Source organism: Protopterus annectens, chromosome 6.part1 (genome assembly GCF_019279795.1).
Source record: "Protopterus annectens isolate FY-2018-M chromosome 6.part1, PAN1.0, whole genome shotgun sequence".
In the NCBI taxonomy this organism is placed as follows: domain Eukaryota; kingdom Metazoa; phylum Chordata; order Ceratodontiformes; family Protopteridae; genus Protopterus; species Protopterus annectens.
In genome coordinates, this window is record NC_056738.1 from 291,916,675 (window position 1) to 291,935,425 (window position 18,751).

The 18,751-nt window shown below is 37.7% G+C and overlaps 1 pseudogene; it reads left to right on the plus strand.

Moving 5' to 3' along the window:
• Window positions 1–18,107, plus strand: part of LOC122805278 — a 109,092-nt pseudogene extending 90,985 nt beyond the window's left edge.
• The last annotated feature ends 644 nt before the right edge of the window (window positions 18,108–18,751 follow it).

Here is an 18,751-nt window from a genome sequence, read left to right on the forward strand (position 1 = left end):
AGGCACCAGGATTCACTACATCACACAAGCACTCAGTACCCTGTACCACGAGTATACACATGACACAGCCATAGTGCATATGGCTTTAAATGAGTTGAGATATTCATCCCTGGACTATATGAATAAAGAAGTGGTGGACCTTTCAGAATATGTGTCTGAGGCAGATATCAACAGTATTCTACCATTACCAAGAATGATGCCCAATGCAGTCAAATGATAACTGACTTCAGCAATTGGGTTAGATTCTGATGTCATTCTTGTGGGTGGGGGGTTACAACAAATATAAACCTGAGTAGAGATTGTAGACTGTCCGAACTGCTTTGCCAGGGATGGCCTGCACCCATACATCTCAGTCTGTAATAGCTAGAAATCTAAACAAAGTCAACAAATAATGGGGTTACAAAGGCACAAAATCAGGGACAATTTTTAAATATTGCTGTTTTAAATGTAGTTACTAGAATAACAGGTTTTGCCTTAGCATGCATTTTCTGATGGGCATGAAATCTTGAACTCAGAAAGAGAATATAAAGTATTCAATATACCATAGATGTCTACAGACAATTGAAATGTTACCTGAACTAGAGATTTCTGGATGTCTAACTAAAGTGTTGTTGTATTATTTGATGGCCAAAAAAAAACGCAGTTTCAAAACAAAACATCAGTAGATGATAGTCTCGGGCAAGAAATGTTGTTGCTCTCACCACATATAAAGCCTAACTCAGTAAGTCAGGGTTCACTATACCAGAGCTGTGGCTACTTGTGAGGCTTTTTGGAAAGGGGAAGACTGTAGGTCTTTCCTAGATGTGGCTACTTTGTCATCTGTGCACCCCTTTAGTAGGCACTGCAAACTATATTTAGTCTCCAGAGCTAGACCTGGATTTGGAAATTAAATCCTTCATGGACTTCTAGAGTCTGATACTTCTTCATCCATACTTTCATCCTAAACTATGACAATTGTCCTACATTTGTCCAAATCGTTATGGCTACTGCAACAATGATGTAATGGAAAACATACTACAATTGCATATGATAACTCTTTGTAACAGCAGATGCTTGGATAGATCACAATTGCAGTAATATCACTCTTCCACCTTTCCCTTGTCTTCTTGCTCTTGTTCATGGTTGAGTGCCCTTTCTTTTGCCTTCCCGACATGTCAGTCTGTGTTGGTTTTGGCCTTCTTATTAAATAGATTTAGGCTTCAGTGTCCACTTTGGGCAAAGAATCTCTGTTTTTCTGCCTGTAAGTCCCTCTTACACTGGCATACTCACTCATGCTAAGGATGGATGTAGAGTGTGTGAAGAAGGAGCCCAAAGCTTTCTAGGCTGGTCAGACATCCAAAACATTGCAGTATAAGTCCTCTATAATTCCATCCACTGTAACTGTTATCTATTCAAACATCTACTAATTGGTAAGTTAACTTGCACAAGTAGACTTGTTTATTTATATTCATATGTAATTTTTTTAAAAATATAGCTATACATCTTTTACTGTCCCCTGATTCCTACAGATTCCTGCAAAAATTAAAACACTTTTGCTGTAGCACAACTAAACCTACAGATTACTGTTCTATCCTTTCTATTTTGTCTTTTCTTTAAACCTATTTCTTGGAACTAATCCCAGAGCTAAAAGCTACAGTGGAATCAGTCAATAATATATCCCAGTGCTGTTTATTCCAAATGTCCAGTCTTACTTGGTACCAGATAATAATCAGTAGAATGTATTACATTCATATCATCATTGATCTTGGCTTGTTTTAGAAGCAAACATTTCTATTCATGAGTGACATCTTTTCATTATATGAATTCAAATGTAATGGAAAGGAGCGTTATAATTGTTTAGATGAGGTGAAGAATATTAATGAAAGACCTGCAAAAGAAATGCTGCTTGTTACAAAATTAATTAAATGAATAAGCCACATTTTCCTTTTGGCTCATATGAATTACAATATAATCATTTTGTTCACTATTCAGTAATCTTTTATCTGCACAATGTTTCTCTCCATAGAATGGCCATTACCTAGAATTGCAAAGAATATAGCTACACTGTGAGCTAGGTGCTAAAACAGTTGTTTGCCATGTAAGTCTGCTCTGATTCCAAAAGCCTTGGTCTCAGTATAAATCACTTACCCTGCTGTAAGGCCTATCTGTGATTAGTCTTGTACAGGGGACCCAGATTCCAAAAGACCTATTCTGAGTGTAAGTTTTGGAATCGGGCCCTGTGTTAGTTTTGCTAATGAAATAATGTGTTACTTTTTTGACTTATCCTGTGGATTATTTTCATTTCTAGTCATAGCAAATGCTGCTAAGTCAAACACATTATAAACACATACAACTGCAGTCTCTGAAAAGATCATATTGATGAGCCACACACATTAATGAATACCACAAAGCTAAACATCACAAATACATTAAAAAGGATAATATTCTCATATTTTAGAGGACGACATCTAACTAATTCAAGCTTAGTTAGTTATTTGGTTAGCTTGATAAGCAGAAAATTCCAGTCTTGGTAGAACATGTTTTTTTTCTGGAGGTGTTGGTAAAAAAGCTTTGGTTAAAATAGAAAATGTAGTACCAAATTATATATATAAAAAAAACACCAAGATAAATGCATAAACATTAATAACTGCTGAAGCAACAAGTTATTAACAAATAAGGAAAGTTCAAAAGTAATTCAGTATTAATTTATACTTGGTAAACGTATGATGAGGGGGGGGTGGCACAATGGTTAAGATGTTTACCTTACAGACACAAGGTGCAAGGTTTGATTCTCACATGGGGTAATTAACTAGGCTTAAAATGACCCCAAGGGCACTTAGCCTAGCACTAATCTATGAACCCATGATAAAATCATTTCTACATAATATTTTTGGTACCCCAACACTGATCTAAATCATAACTTGTTTTTCCTTCTCAATGGTTTTAGCCATTTCCATGAGTTGGCATGACCATACATTTTGTTTTACAAACTACGGATGTTTTTAGGGTAATGCTCCCACATGAGAATTTAGAGGACCAAGCCTGCCCTCTCCAACATTAAAAAAATAAAGATTAATGAGTTTTGACTTAGACAAGTTGTGGTGCAGCCAACGTTTAAATCAAGAGAAAGCATTTAATAAATGGGAATATAAAGAAATGAAAAATGAGCAACAAATATGAATGTTCTTTATATTAGGTAGGCCAACAGGTGTGTGTGTGTGTGTATATATATATATATATATATACACACTGTGTGTGCACACACACACACACACACACACACACACACACACACACACACACACACACACACACACACACACACACACACACACACACACACACACACACACACACACACACTATCTTGGCAGTTATTTAGCAAATAGAACACAATCAGTGTAAATGCTTATTTTCTGTATATATAGACTTTTCTGTTTCTTTTACTAAATAAGCTCTGTAAAGTTGTTTTATTGCATTCCTGCCTGTATTTCTGAGGTTTTTTTTTTTGCACCTTTAAAGTTTGTTTTTGCTTAGTTTAATTGGTAGGCTACACACTGTGTTTCTGTACCTAATTCTGCTACTTGTAAAAAAAAAAAATATTTTGTTCCCCGCCTTTACTGAACTAGAATAGTCTAGTCTAGCCCAGTGACCTTTCTAACCCCTGTTTAAAGCCAGCTTGTAGCCTGTTAGCCTGTGTCACATATTTACTGCATTTTCCTGCTATTTGTTGAAAAAAAATCAAATACAGGCTTTGCTTTCCTGTGTTGCCATTTCCTTTCTTGGATTAAGGGAGGCTTCTTTGTTCACCAGTGGCAGTGGGGAGCAGCTCTTTCAAGTCCACCTTCAATTATAAAGGAATTCCCAATACTATTCTAGCATGTCCAAGACACATGTGAGAGATGCAACCATATAGCCAAAAAATCTGCCAACACACATGATACACTTGTAATAGGTGACTCTATCATCTCACCAGGCTGAACATAACACAAGCACTCGTGTGAATGACCTGAAAGACACATAGAGGAGCTCTCTGAGCATGTAGCCCAGGTCGGTATGACCCTGATCTTGAGTAGCATCTTACCCTCACCAAGAATGATGCCAAGACAAGATTATCAATTTCAACAATTGGCTTCAGTATTGGTGTCATTCAAATGCCTGTCATCCTGGGATGGACTGCTTGCACCTGTCACCCTGGTCTTGCTACCCCATAGTGCCTTTTTAGGCAAGGCTCAAAAGACAAACCCACCTCCATAGGGGATATAAGAAACTAAGAGTAATGCTACTCATGCCCAGAAAGTCTAAAAACCTCAATATGCGCTTTCGAAACTCTCCTTAGCATGGAGGACGCCGATATCTGTGCAGTAGAAACCTGGAGCACTACCAGGTTATACCTCATACCATGCTTTTAAACTTGGACCGAACCACAAAAGGAGGGAGTATCAATATAGATACCCACACCTCCAGGTTGGTGGCACAGCACGAAGCATCAGAAGAGACTATCCATGCAACAGTGGGGGTAAAACTGCCTTCCAGTATAGCCATAGCCTACAGACCACCCAAACCCAGGAACCCCACTCAGCCTTCCTGAGACACACAGAAAAAAATGAAGGTCTATCCAAACACCATTATATTGGGTGACTTCAACTACCCAACCATAGACTGGGAGCATTACTCTAGCTCCAACACCCTAGCCCAAAGGTTCCTAGAATTTATAAACTCAAATGCTATGGAACAACTGGACCTGATCATCACCAACATGGGGACTCTATGCTCCAGACCAGAAGTGTATCCCTCACTGGTAAGTTCAGACCATAAACTAATCTCACTGGATATTCACATCCCAACCCCACCCCATGCCCAGAAAAAAGCAAATTTCACACTCCTCAAAACCGAGGTTGAATCCTTCAAAGCCCCCCCAGACCAAAAATCCTTTATAAATGCATTCTATGAACACCTTCAGGAATGCATGGATCATGCAATCCCAAATAAAACCAAGACCCAATCCTCCAAAGGCAGACGTCCTGTCTAGTGGACCCCAGCCATAAACAAACTATAATAATAGAAGGAGGAGCTACTACATGATAAAGCAAAATCCCAAAAAGGGAAGGCATCTCTGATCAGTATTAGCAAAAAACTATCATCTAAAGCCAGCTGAGAGAAAAATTGCACAGGACACTAAGGATAATCACAAGGCTTTCTTTAGTTATGTTAGGAACCTGGGTGGGAATTCCCAGATATGCTCAGAATTAGTCCAAAATGACAAAAATACACCGAACCCACAGACATTGCCAACATCCTAGCTGACAGGTTCAGCGCAAACTTCTCCAAAGGGCTAATATCTATCCCAGCAGAGTGCTGCCCCTGACATCTCAGATGCTCAGGTATCTCCAAAGCAAGAAACACAGCATCAATGGGACCAGATGGTGTCCATGAACTCCAAGAAGAGCTAAACCCAAACCTAAAACTACTGTTCAGTCTCAGCCTTACTACAGGATATGTACCCAAACAGCAACAGTGGTTCCTCTCCACAAAGGTGGTGCCTCAACGGATCCTGGAAACTATCGCCCCATAAGTCTCAATAGCTTGGTCTGCAAAGCTATGGAAAGGATCATCATGGACCTAATAAATAAAGATATCGGGGACCTACAGACACTGGATCCTACCCAGTTCGGCTTTGTTAAGGGCAGATCCTGCCTCTTAAACCTGGTCGATTTCTTTGAAACAGTCACCAAGGCCAATGACAAGGGGAAGGTGGTCCACACAGCCTACCTGGACCTCGCAAAAGCCTTCAATACAATACCGGCATTATAGATAAGCTCACCAGCTTAAATATAAACCCCTATGTCACTAGATGGGTTGCAAACTGGCTCAAGGACAGAACCCACATGGTTAGAATTGCTGGAGCCATGTCAGACTCCAAACCAGTTACAAGTGGCATCCCACAAGGCTCAGTCTTGGGACCTCTCTTGTTCGGTATATATTTCGGAGGTACAGGCCAACATGGAAGGACTGTGGCTGACCAAGTTTGCAGATGACTGCAAACTGTAATAGACTCTCCAGCCGACACAAGCATCCTCCAAAAGGGCCTCATAGAAACAGACAACTGGTGCCAGAGCCATGGCCTCAAGCTAAACACCAAAAGTGTATAGTCATCCCTTGGCAAAACAAAGTGCCCACAAATTACCAAATAGGTGGTAATCCATTAAGTACAGAAGAAGTAATTAGGGACCTGGGGACCCAAGTTGATAGCAATCTCTCATTTGACAGCCAAAGTGGTTAGAAAACATTTTATATAGCCCACCTAATCATGAAGGGATTCACATCTAGATCAGGGAGGTCATCGTGCCTCTTTACTCATCCCTCATCAGGCCCATAATTGAGTACAATGCCCCTTTTGGGATGTACCTTACCAGACACCTGCAGCAACTGGAAAGACCCAAAGTACCTCACCAAGAGGATCAGGGCTCAAACAGATGCTGTATGCTGCCCGGTTAAAGAAACTCCAGCTCTACTCAGTGGCATACCGCCTGCTCAGAGGCGATCTGTGCCTGACGATAAAGCCATGTCCAACCGGAATTAATGGACATGTTGCACCTCAGAAAATCCAAATCCCATCGGGGACTTAAACCTCAGCACTGAAATAAATAGGACATGCTGGAGGGACAGATTCATAACCCAGAGACTCCCTTCACTCTGGAATAAAATCCCAGTCCAGGTTAGGCAGAGTCCCTCATTGACTCTCTTCAAGAGGAATCTTGATGAGTGGATGGGAGATCGTATCACTTCTGTGTCACTGTTAGACAGAGGCACAGTATACTAACCTTGAAAAGGGCATAGCAAAATTAATTTAAAATGGGTGGCGAAAGCCAAACACACTCTGGCTAGGCTTATAAATGCCCTAGGGCAGATAGCCTAGTATGAACCTATGAACCTATGAATAGGTTCAGATGGAGAAAATAGGAAAACTGGACAGTGGGATAATAGATGGAGGCAAAAATAAGGGGGGAGAAAAAGCAAGTGACATCAGAGAAGGAAATAAAGAATGGTATACTGAGATCAGTAATAAGGTAAGATGAAGGGAGGATAGAGGAGAAGAATAGCACAGACAGAACAAAAGAATAGAAAATATGACTACTGGCTCACGTTGAAAAAAATAAACAAATACATTTCCAACAAATTTCTAAATTAGGAGAATGAAGAGAGAAGCCCAAAGTCAATGACAACTTATTCTACCACCATTCAGACATACTGAAGGAAAATAAACCTTGTGCAAGACAATATTAAATGACTTCAGAAAATGTGAAAAAAAAAAAAAACATTTTATGGAATTAATCATGTTATGGCTATAAAGGAGATGTGCTCTGCAAAGATCTTTCAGTTAGCACAATATATTAATGTTATGAGCTACTGACAAGCTGCTTAATATGGCCCAGAGTTTGATTCCCTCAACCTCCATTTGCATATTGTGTAACAATCATTTAACCAGGCAGTGCTCACAGGTTGAATGAAAATAAGTAAAAAGTGGCCGCAAATTTTCCCTCTGCTAAAACACTATAGTGCAAAGCTGATTTGACACGTTGGTGGAGTCGGTGTTAAACTTTACTTAATATAACTGAACACAGGATTAGATAAGCTATGAACAGGCAAATGTGCGAATAAATGGCAAATATATAGCTAAGATGGTAAGATAACTGCTTGAGAGGTGTTCATTTTTGTAACGTTAATAACTCAAAACAAAACCTTATTCAAATGCATACATAAATACCAAGATTCAAGATTCACTTTATTGTTATTCAACTGCATGCACCCACAAGTGCGCAGCTGAATGAAATTTCGTTCCTCCAAGCTCAACATTAACCAGCAACATTACATATAAATACAAAACATTACACATTAACAAGGAAAAAAATAAACATAGAAAACAACAGCATGAGCCAACCGACGGTGACAAAACTACAACCGCTGCAATTCCACTCCAGCACCAATACATTCCAGTTGTAGTCCAACTTCAGGCACAAAAATATCAGTTGCCACATCCCCACATTCCACTCAGCATCACACAGAAACCAGCAATTTAAAAAAGCACTCCATAGATGTACTTTGCAGTCAACCGCAGGTCCCAGTGGTCACATCCACACTACTACCACCTACTACTACTACAAGGCAAGCAGCTAAGTTAATTTAATCTAAATACAGTACCAAAATAACTCCTTACTTTTTGTCAGAAATGTCACAAGCTTGTTCGTTTTGATCCAAGAAAAAGGTTTATTCCAAAGGAGAAAGCATCCAAATAAGAATAAGATGAATTATTTTGCCAAGATTAAATGAGGTTCGTCAGATCTAAAGAAACTTTCTGAACAGTGTATCTGGTGGGGCTTAATTTGTATTGTTCTCTGAAGTGTTTATTGCAAGATTAGGGTTCATCATGGCCTTCTGATTGGTGGAGGAAAGGAGTTAGGTCTAAGGGGAATCATTTAATTGGTATCTTGGTAGCATCTTAATTTGCATGGGATTTATGATTAGTTGAGAGAGAGGACTATTGCTCAGCCAGGTCATTCTGTAAACAGCATTTGTATTATAGAACTTGAAACTGTTGTGCATATTTTGCATTAATGTGCACCTTTCTTTGTCAAAAGAGCATGTTTTGCCTTTCTTCAGCTACTCATTAGGACATAATTACTTTTAAGAATTCAGGAGCTTAGTGTCCACAAACATTCCTGTGTGTGTAGCACTGTAGTGACAGTCAAGCAAGTAAGACATGTAGAATAGTGTATTGTAGTCTGTTTAGATTTCTGCTTCTGCCATGTATTCAGACATTTGGTAGAAAAGCTATGATATTGAATGGTTTTAAGTATTACCATTTTAGGACAAATTGCAGCCATTATTTTTGTGGATTGGCCAGCGTCAGTATGTGAGGTATAGTACAAAATGAAATTCAGCCTGGACAATTAGCAGCTGGAAGTGACACTGGCAAAGTGAATGTAGAGATCTTTTGCTAGTGTTACATTGGAGATCAGCCTGGCAGAGCTATTTTCAATTTCACTGTAATCTAGATTCAGGGTTGTTTGGGGATTAAGGAATCTGGGCAGTAGAATGGAGTTTATGTATACTGGATTACTTTAGTAACGCTGCTGAACTCAATGCTGATATCAGTTGATAATTTTTTTTTTTTATGAATAATGATTTCTGTACATTTAAGATGGAATTGAATTGAAACTTGACTAATTACTTTCTCTATAAGAATGTTGGGAATGTTTTAAACTGATTGACTTATTGGAATGTCTTAAGGCCGATGCTAGAAATTTTGAATAAAATTAAAGTTTTAAACAATAAAAGTTGTATGCACTGATTTTATTTCTGAAAATACAAAACAGAATGTGACCCAGCATTTACCCTTGATAAGTACTAGAATATGGAAAGCCCAATTATACAGAGTTTTTCTGGAAATGTATCTACTAAACCATGCTAACATGGGTTCCTATTTGATGACCGAAGAACAAATTCTTTTGAATGCATCTTGGTCAAACTTGAAATTATGAAAAGGCAAAATGATGAAGCGGCATATAAGCAAATTCTTTCCCCTGGGAAAAAAATCGCTTTGCCGCGTCTGTTACTTTGCCATTTTTGTCACTGTAGTATGATCTTGGATTTGGTATATTTAAGTAGGGGGGTTGGGGGGTGAAGCCCACCACTTTGTTATGTTTTAAATGTGTTTTTTTTTTTTTTTTGGAACAGCGATTTTTTTTTCCCTTGGAAAAAAAAAAATTGCTGTTCTGAGCATTCGAGTTTGTAAGCATTTCTAAGCATCGTTCACTTTTCTAAGCATTCGATGATTTAATATAGACCCTGCTAAGGCAGGTAGTGGAATCTGAAGGAAGTAAAATAGTAAAGGACAAGGGGGAAATTAACCATAACAAGCATTATTGAAACTCTTGAAGTAATGGCACAATAACATTAACTGAGCTGAGATTGAAGTAAATTCACTCTGTGCTAACAAGGACAGTACTGTACTGTACTCTGATTAGCTTTTAAGTACATGCTGAGAGTTTTTTAAGAATGATGCCCATGGATGAAATGATGATAACCGATTCCTCCATAACGTTTTAAAGGGGACAAAGAATCACCATAGAATGATAAATGTAAAGCTGTACAAATTTCTTCACTTCGTTTGGTGAGAAAAATATGCCTTCCTTTTCAACCTAGGTTCATATCCTTCACACATACCTGTGAGAATAACAGTAGTAAGTGAACAATAACTGGTAAGAAAGAAGGAAGTAACTGTATTTGACACAAGTGAGTATTCAGTTACCATGTTAACACCATGAATCTGTACATTTTTACTAACAGCTTTCCCATACAGATGGTCACTGAATTGTGCGTCTTGTCACATTAGCCCTGCTGCCAATCTGTAAAGGTCATTACACACAGTATGACAGTATTCTGGCATCCGACTTTATCACTGTTTATTTAGTAGACTTGCATTTTGTGACTATATTCTGTATCTGATCTGTGTGCTCATATTTGTATTTAGCAGCTGCTCATGTTTAACAGGTGGTGCTCTGACTACTTGCCATTGGAAGATACTTGATTCCCCCCAATAAACTTCAACCAGAGCATACGTGCAATAAGTCAACTTTCAAAATGCAGAAAGTGATGTGCTTTGTTGTGCAAATTTGCTGTTTAGACAATGAATTTCACAGACTTTAACATGGCACTTCTGACTTTGACATTAGGGACAATATTTTTACTGAACTATGATTACAAATTACTCATATCAAAACTTACAAGAAGATTGGTCTCATGTCTCCCACTGTAAATGACATGTATCTTTGTATGTGGGGGGGTAAGCAAACATTTGACAGCATATTGAAACCTGAATTACTGATGAAGATTGTGCAGTTAATCTAAATTAAATTACTATTTCTGAGTTTAGATGCAGAAATGGCCTGTGAGAGAGTGTTAGCCATTTTAGAGTTTGGATTACCTATAGAATGTATGGATTTTTAATTATAGTCAATCATAAAGCTTTTACTATGGTGAAACTACACTCCATTGTCATTTTGACTGACAAGAGAGCAAGAAACGTTTATCCTTTGTCCACTGTTTTATTTGCTTTATACATGTGGCAAGGCATTCACATTTACAAGGGTATTAATTAGGCAGGAGAAAGTGAATATGACTTTGCAGATATATTTGTACATACATAGCAAAGCCAGAGAGAGAATTATTGAAATTCTGTTTCAATTACTGGATATATTTGGTGTGTTTAGAGATTATAAGATCAATAAGACAACGACACAAATAATTGCAATGAATTTTAGACTGTTTGCCTCACAGCTAAATTATTCTTATTTATTGAAGGAAAAGTAGCTTAAATATTTGGGAATATAGGTAGAGTAAAATCTTGAACATTTTATAAATAGGACTTAGGATGAATTTTAAAAAGCCAAAGGATGAATATTGCAAAAAGAAATGCTTGGAGTGCGTTCTGCAGATATAAACTTTGGGTTTCTTTGTTTTCCCTTTTGTTTGTTTTTTAGGCATTTCCCACAGGACTGTTGGTAATTTTTAAAAGATGGTAAAAAATATGATGTGCAGCATGATAGAACATAGGTAGGGCTAAATCATGAATATTCTATAAACGGGACTTAGGAATTGAAAAAAATAGTTAAGGAATGAATTTTACAACTAGGACATACTTGGCTTAGAGTTTGTTCAGCAGATACAAACGTTACCTTTCTTTGTTTGTTCCATTTGTTTTTATTCAGCAGTTAAAAGCTTTGCATTTCTTTTTCCATTTTGTTTTTGCATAACTTTTAGGCATTTTCTGAAGGAACGTAAGTACATTTTTCAAAGGCAGTTAAAATGTGATGTGCAAGATGATGGAAAAGGCTTTTTTTTCTTGTTATGAAGTGTTATTGCAAGGACTGAGGGTAGATTACATTTTCCCAAGCTCAGTCATGTTATGAAGCTGTTCGGCTTGCTAAAGTTAGCTTAAATAAGAAGTGGAAAAAGTTAGTGCAATTAATTTTTTTGAAAAAAATTGAAAGTTATGAAATGTACTCCTTGCAGAAATACTATAATAGGAGAACGTATGTTATAAATAAGAATGTAATGTTCTTATGTAACATTGGAAAGGATGATGTCTTACATGGAAAGGATGATGTCTTAATAGACTGTCATCTGCAGTCTATTAGGAATAATAACCATGTTTGCAAGAAGACACTGGAATAAGAAGTTGGAAAGCATGGGTAGTACCTGTTGCAATTTAATTTACCTTGTAGACTTAAGTGAAACCGAGTTATTGGAAAGGCTTTATCTTTGCTGTCAGAAGTGTTACTGGGTGCTTCTCCCATTAAGTGATAAATATATACTAGAAGCTAGATATGAATCTCCAGTAAATGAAGGATTAATTATCTGGGCATAAAAAGTATTGCATGTTCAAGATTTTGAGACACTGAGTAAAAAAAAAGTGGGACTGGAGACAGATGAAGATTTGACAGCTTTTCAGATATGCCACAAAATCTACAGGGGTTAGATTTTTTTCTTGAAATTGGCTTAATAGGTATATTGCAAAGACTAAAGAAAACGTTCTTGACTGTGAGTTCATATTGCTGGTGATGTGAGGAAAGGGACTGATTCAAGGGAACATGTTTATGGTCATGTCAACAATTAGGCCCATTTGTTAAAGAACTTGAAAATTTATTGACAGGAGAAATATTGGACTTACTAGGGTATTGATACTCTTACAATATGATAAAATTATAAGCTGGCAAACAGTACAAAATAAGCATGTTCTGTGTCTGTGTTGATGTTAGTAGCTAAAATAATTCTGTCACAGTGAAATGCAAATCAAAAACTTTATGAAGTTAGAGAAATTATGGATGAGCATGACAAAGGAGAACCTCACTTAGTCAAGAAAATTTCGGGGACAAATATGTACCATGATTGCTGTCATGGAGATGTGATAGAACAAGTGGTCAGTAAAATATGATTGGCTAGACTGTCTTCCAGTTTTAGCCGAATGAGACTACCAAAATTGTCATCCTGCTGGTTTTCTTGTATCTTTTTGAGCATTAGTGATAGCTTATCAAAATATTAACAGACCTACTTTGTTTGTCACTGTTTGTAGCTGATAGAAATATTAAAACCATTGTTAAGCTAGATGTGCTAAATATTCTGTAGAGTTTTATATGGTTAAATATATGAGTGCTTATTGAAGTGCTTGTGTTTAATTCTTACTGTAAATTACAAACATTTCTCTTCTGCTCTCCAGCTCCAATGCATAATTTCCTATCACACTTGCAGATCTGCATAGGCTGACTGGCTCTGCACAGCAAGAGATGTCAACCTGCTTTTTTATATTCCCACCCACTATTCTGTGCCCCCTGTCTAACCAATAAATATATAAAGTCATAAGAACCCATACACACAATCTGCTCATGTAAGGCAACAGTGCCAGTCTTCATATTTCCTACCATTCCTACAAACTAATATGTGTTCTTTCCCTTCTAGGAATTTTCACTATTGTTTGTATATCCAAATATCATTACAAGCTTAACAATTGAAATACCATTTTTCACTCTATTATCACTTTTCTTTTCACAGCATGTTTTCCTCCAGAAGCATACACCATCTTCTCTCTAGAATATTTGTATCCCAGTGATAACATCTTAAACTCCATAACCCCCAAATTACCTACTACTTTTACAGTGGTTTCAAATATATCTGCAAACTATCACAACACTGCAAATAAAACTGTTTATCAATAACTTTCCACTCTTTTTAAACTCTTGCATTTACATTTTACTTTAAACTACAGTTAAAGTTGGTTATACTAGTCATAGTGTAAATCAGCAGAGAACAGTAGTGATTATTCAGTGTCAGGGGTTACTTTACTTCTGTTTATAAGGGGTAGATACTACAGTCTGGAGACGTAGTTACTTTGTTACTAGCTCTTTTGATTTAGCTTCTCAGTTGAGCAGCAGTTGCAGCCATCTCCTATTGTCTTTTTCCCAAGAATCCTGGAGAAAAAGCTAAACGTGTTGAAAGAATATTTTTCTAGCATTATCTACATTTAAACTCCTCATGTTAACCAAAAAAAAAAAGTCATTTTGTTGCACTTAAATTCTTTTTAGTAGTAGTTTTCAATATTTTCCGTTTATTTTATTGAATCTGGACAACTTGTTTTCACTGTTTGTATGATTTAAAATTACACTGAACAGCTACATGGCCATTTATAAATCTGTCAGTAATTTGTTCCAGTTAGTGAAAGTGTTTTTCTTTCTAATTTTGCACATTTTTCCACTTTTATGTAGCAATTTATTATTATCAGTAAAAGGTACTTGTATGCATTCATTAGTTTCCTGACCACTTGTGCATTTAATTGATCCTCCATCTTGTCACACTGAGTGTTTTTCCCATGAGAATTCATTAGACTACATTCCCATACTGCTCATAAAACTGCTTTACCTCCAACTCTCCACTCTTTTTAGACTCTTGCATTTAGTTTTTACTTTAAAGTACAAATAAGTTGGATTTCTAGTCAATGTGTAAAACTTCTTGAGAGCAGTAGTGGCAAGGGTTAATTTACTGCAGTTTCTAAGGAGTAGATGTTAAGGCTGCAGATACAGCTTCTTTCTTTTTGATTATTTTGATTTAGCTTCTCGGCTTAACAGTGATGGATTGGGCTCCATTCAGCAGTGTATAACAATGTATTCAACAGACACAGGCACTTTCATTTTCAAATTCTCTCTTAGGAACCTTAGTTAACTCTATTTTCCAGTTCTAGCTGTAGAAACTGCAAAGTTAAGAAAAGGTACATCATTGCATATCTGTAGCAGCTGCTCTGGCATGTTTAGAGAGATTAACAGACAGATGCTGGATATTGCTGCTGAAGTCAGATCTTGTCTATCCACACCTGCGCTCCAAACCAAATACCACAACTATGAGTCAAAACTCTTGTAGTTGCACAAAGAGCCTCTGCTTTGCATCAAGAGTTGAGTGTTCTTTATGTGCAGCCTTACACTGTTTACTTTTAGACAGATAACACTCGGGTGAATTTACTTCAAACCTCTTAGATGCTATTTCCACTTTATCCATATTGTAAGCTGTGGTCTTGCACTTTTAAACTGTCTTTGTAGCCACTTTAGTTGAAAAGGACATTATGAGACAATGCCCCAGTTGACTCATATGTAATGACAACCACCTACTACTAAAACTGTGTGTGTGTGTGAGATGCAGTTATATAATGTTACTAGAGGCAAAGATCTCATGCAAAGCCACTATAAACAAGAAGCAGGTTGTCAGTACCACACCAACATATGGAATGAAATGCATGCAGCTGAGGTCAAACACATAGACCTACATATACTAGGAGGGGTTCCATTGGTTTGCTTGAAATAATTTAATTGACCACATTTGGTTGACCATACAAATGAGAGACAGGTGTGTGAGATCATCAATCCCTGGGTAGGGGAGTATTCTTTTTTCCTGGAGTTTGTGCAGTCTCTGAGTTATTATATATAATTAGTGGGAGGTGCAGGGGGGAGGTTGCCCTCTGCAAAAGCTAATGTTTTTGTGTGTTTTTTCTGTTTTTTTTTTTCTGGGGAGGGGGGGGGTTGGTTGCATGCTCCATGGTTGCTTTTTGGTGTATGAGCAGAAGGACAACAGCTTTTTCATTCTCAAGATAACATGGTTTGCCTTTTAGATGTCAACGTTTGTGTTTGTCAGTCAGCTGAAGGTAAGCCACTCGGAGAACTCTTCTTCATGACAGAAAATCTGAGGCAACACTCACTATGAAACATAGATCCAAAAGTCTCACTGCCTCAAGTCAGAAGCCCAAGTCAACATCCTCTACAAAATGCAATATCGTTGTTATAGGTGACTTCATAGTATGATACACCGATGTGCCATTCACTTCATAGTATGACACACTGATGTACCATTTATCAGACTCTACCAGGAGTGGGTCACAAACAGTTGCCTATCAGGTTCTAGGATTTGCCACATCATGCATACACTCATGCCTTTGCACCACAAGCACACAAATGACATAGTCATAGGGCCCATGAGTGTAGATGACTGGACATACCTCCCTGGACTACATGAAGAGACATGATTGGACTCTTGGAATATGTATCTGAGGTAGCTATGAATATAGCCTTAAGCAGCATTATACCATCACTAAGAATGATACTGCAATTTGAACAAAAGATTATTGACTTCAATAACTGATTTAGCTTCTGGTGTCCTTTGATGAGTTACAACATGTATATCTATCAGCCTGGTAGGTTATGGTAGACAGTCCTAACTGCTTTGGCAAGATGGTCTGCACCTATTCTGACCCCCCTCACTCCAAGGCTGTCATATGTTGGCTAAATCCTTGTCCAGCCCTATAGTGCCTTTTTAGGCAATGTCAGACTGTTAAAGCCTCCAATACAACCAAATAGAATCTGGATAACATAAAGGTATTGTTGCTGAATGCTAGCAGCCTTAACAAAAATAATCCACTCCCTGCAAGCAGTGCACACTCTAAAAAACATTGATATATATGTTGTCACAGAGACCTGGTGCACAACCAATGAGGTCACTCCATCAGTGCAGGATTTTGATACCTACCCCACATACAGGCCTACTGCACTAGATGATGTCTGTAAAGGCAGTAGTATTTCCATATTAAGAAAGTATTTTACTTCTAGTATAGTTAGACAAGATAATGGCTTGGAACACTTCCACATCCAACTTGCTGTTACCATATCCTAGCTAAGTATAACCCCCCCCCCCTTCTGTCCTTCTCAACCAATATCTCCTACCTAACTAGTAGCTAGTCCTTATGAATTAAACCAGACATCATTCTCTTAGACTTCACACACTCATCCATTATATAGGAGACTTGTACAATCTCAAACAATATAGCAAAAACAAAAATGAAGCCATGAACCCTTTATACCCATAAATACAAATCCAATAATCTCAGGTAAATCCTAATGGAAATAAATGATGGGATTCTCCAAAATGTAGTACAGAAAAAAAAACTGATGGAATTTGAGAGCAGGGCAATCCATGGAAATTGGTGGCTACTATACAACTTCATTGATAAGGTGCAAAAACAAAACATACAAGAATTGGTTGTAGTACTCTTTGACTATAAAAAATACTTAAGAATCCTTGACGTTATGAGAATATGCCAAGATTTTAAAAGGTAGATAAAGGCCATTTACAGGTAAACCAAGTTAAAGTCCTGGTCAACAGGGAATTAACTGTAGATTTAGGGGAGATGGTTTGATCCTAGGGTGCCCTTTGTCACCCAATCTGTTGCTTTTTGAAAAAGTGGTTTCAGAAAGGATTATCAGGACACAATTACAAAACAAAGTCAGGAATTGATCGGTACCTTTCATATTTTTAATTTTTTTGCAGATGACCATATCCTGATAGCACTACATCTAGATTCCATTAATTTTAAGAATGTGAGAAATTCTGAATATTTTTTGAGATGTAACAAGACTTTGAATTTAACATGAAATGACAGTGGTGATACTCTTGGGAGGGCAGACTGTGATGGAAGGGAAGAAGACCACTGAAGGGATGGTGGTCCAGCAAGGGGCTGAATATCTGAGTTTGAATGCATGGGGTAGGTTCATAGGTAGTTATTAGACTTGTAGTCCAGGGGACCATTGAACATCCTAACTGAAATTCTCAGTTTCACCCAAGCACTGTCTGGTTAAGTGATTTGTTCAAGGTCAACCAGCAGGCAAATAAAGGCAGAGAGAATCAATCCCTGTATCACAGGAACTACAGTTCACAGCCTTAACCCTCTGTGCCAAATACCAGAATAGGAGTATTCTGAAGGAGACATGAACAACAACCTACAAGTGAAAACAGAAAGCTTATGGCTCCAAAAACAAATCAAAATGGGAGGGTAAGTGTTCAATTAGGGAGTGTGAGCATGACTGACATGATAGTGAATTCATTAACAAATGGTTTTCTAGAAAGTACTTTACTACTCGGAAGAAGAAGAAGTTCAGAGAAATCCAGAAGATTTGATTCGTACATGCTTGGAAAGCAAAATGAGTGAAGACAGCAAAGACCAGAAAGAGAGGAATGGAAAAGAAATGGGATATTAGTACAAAAGCTTGAATGGGTATGAATCATCATGTATCATCATCCAATGGTTGAAGAAGGAAGACATGAAATCAATCAAGTGCCTGTTTTCAGAAAATAGAATGGGGAAGTTTCATGAGAAATAAGGGTGAGGGAAGTCAAAAGAGGTAAGGAATGGAAAATGAAGAAGAGCTCCAGTGTAGATTATGGGATAGAATCTGAGAGATAAGATGAGGTGAGGACCCCATAGTCAGAAAAAGGGGTCTATATTAGAATCGCAAAAGCTAACTATCATGAATACAAGTTCATCGACACATAAATGTCGAAGAACTAATACAGCGAAGTACAAAAAAAGCGAACTGCAGATTGCCAAACTATTTTTTTCTTGGCCAGCAGGATGATCGTGGAGATGAGGAAATAAATCCTTTTCCCCACTGTAGTGCAGTCTCGGAGTTGGTATATTTAAGTAGGGGGGTGAGGGGTGCAGGGGGGCTTGCCTCCCTGCAAAAACATTAGAAAAAGTGTTTAACATTAGGTTTGTTCCGTTAGGTTTACCTTACCTGTATGGCGCTGTTGCTTCCAGGAATGCATTCACTGTTTTAATTTTTGCTTTTAAGTTCTTCGACATTTATGTGTCGATGAACTTGTATTCATGAAAGTAAGCTTT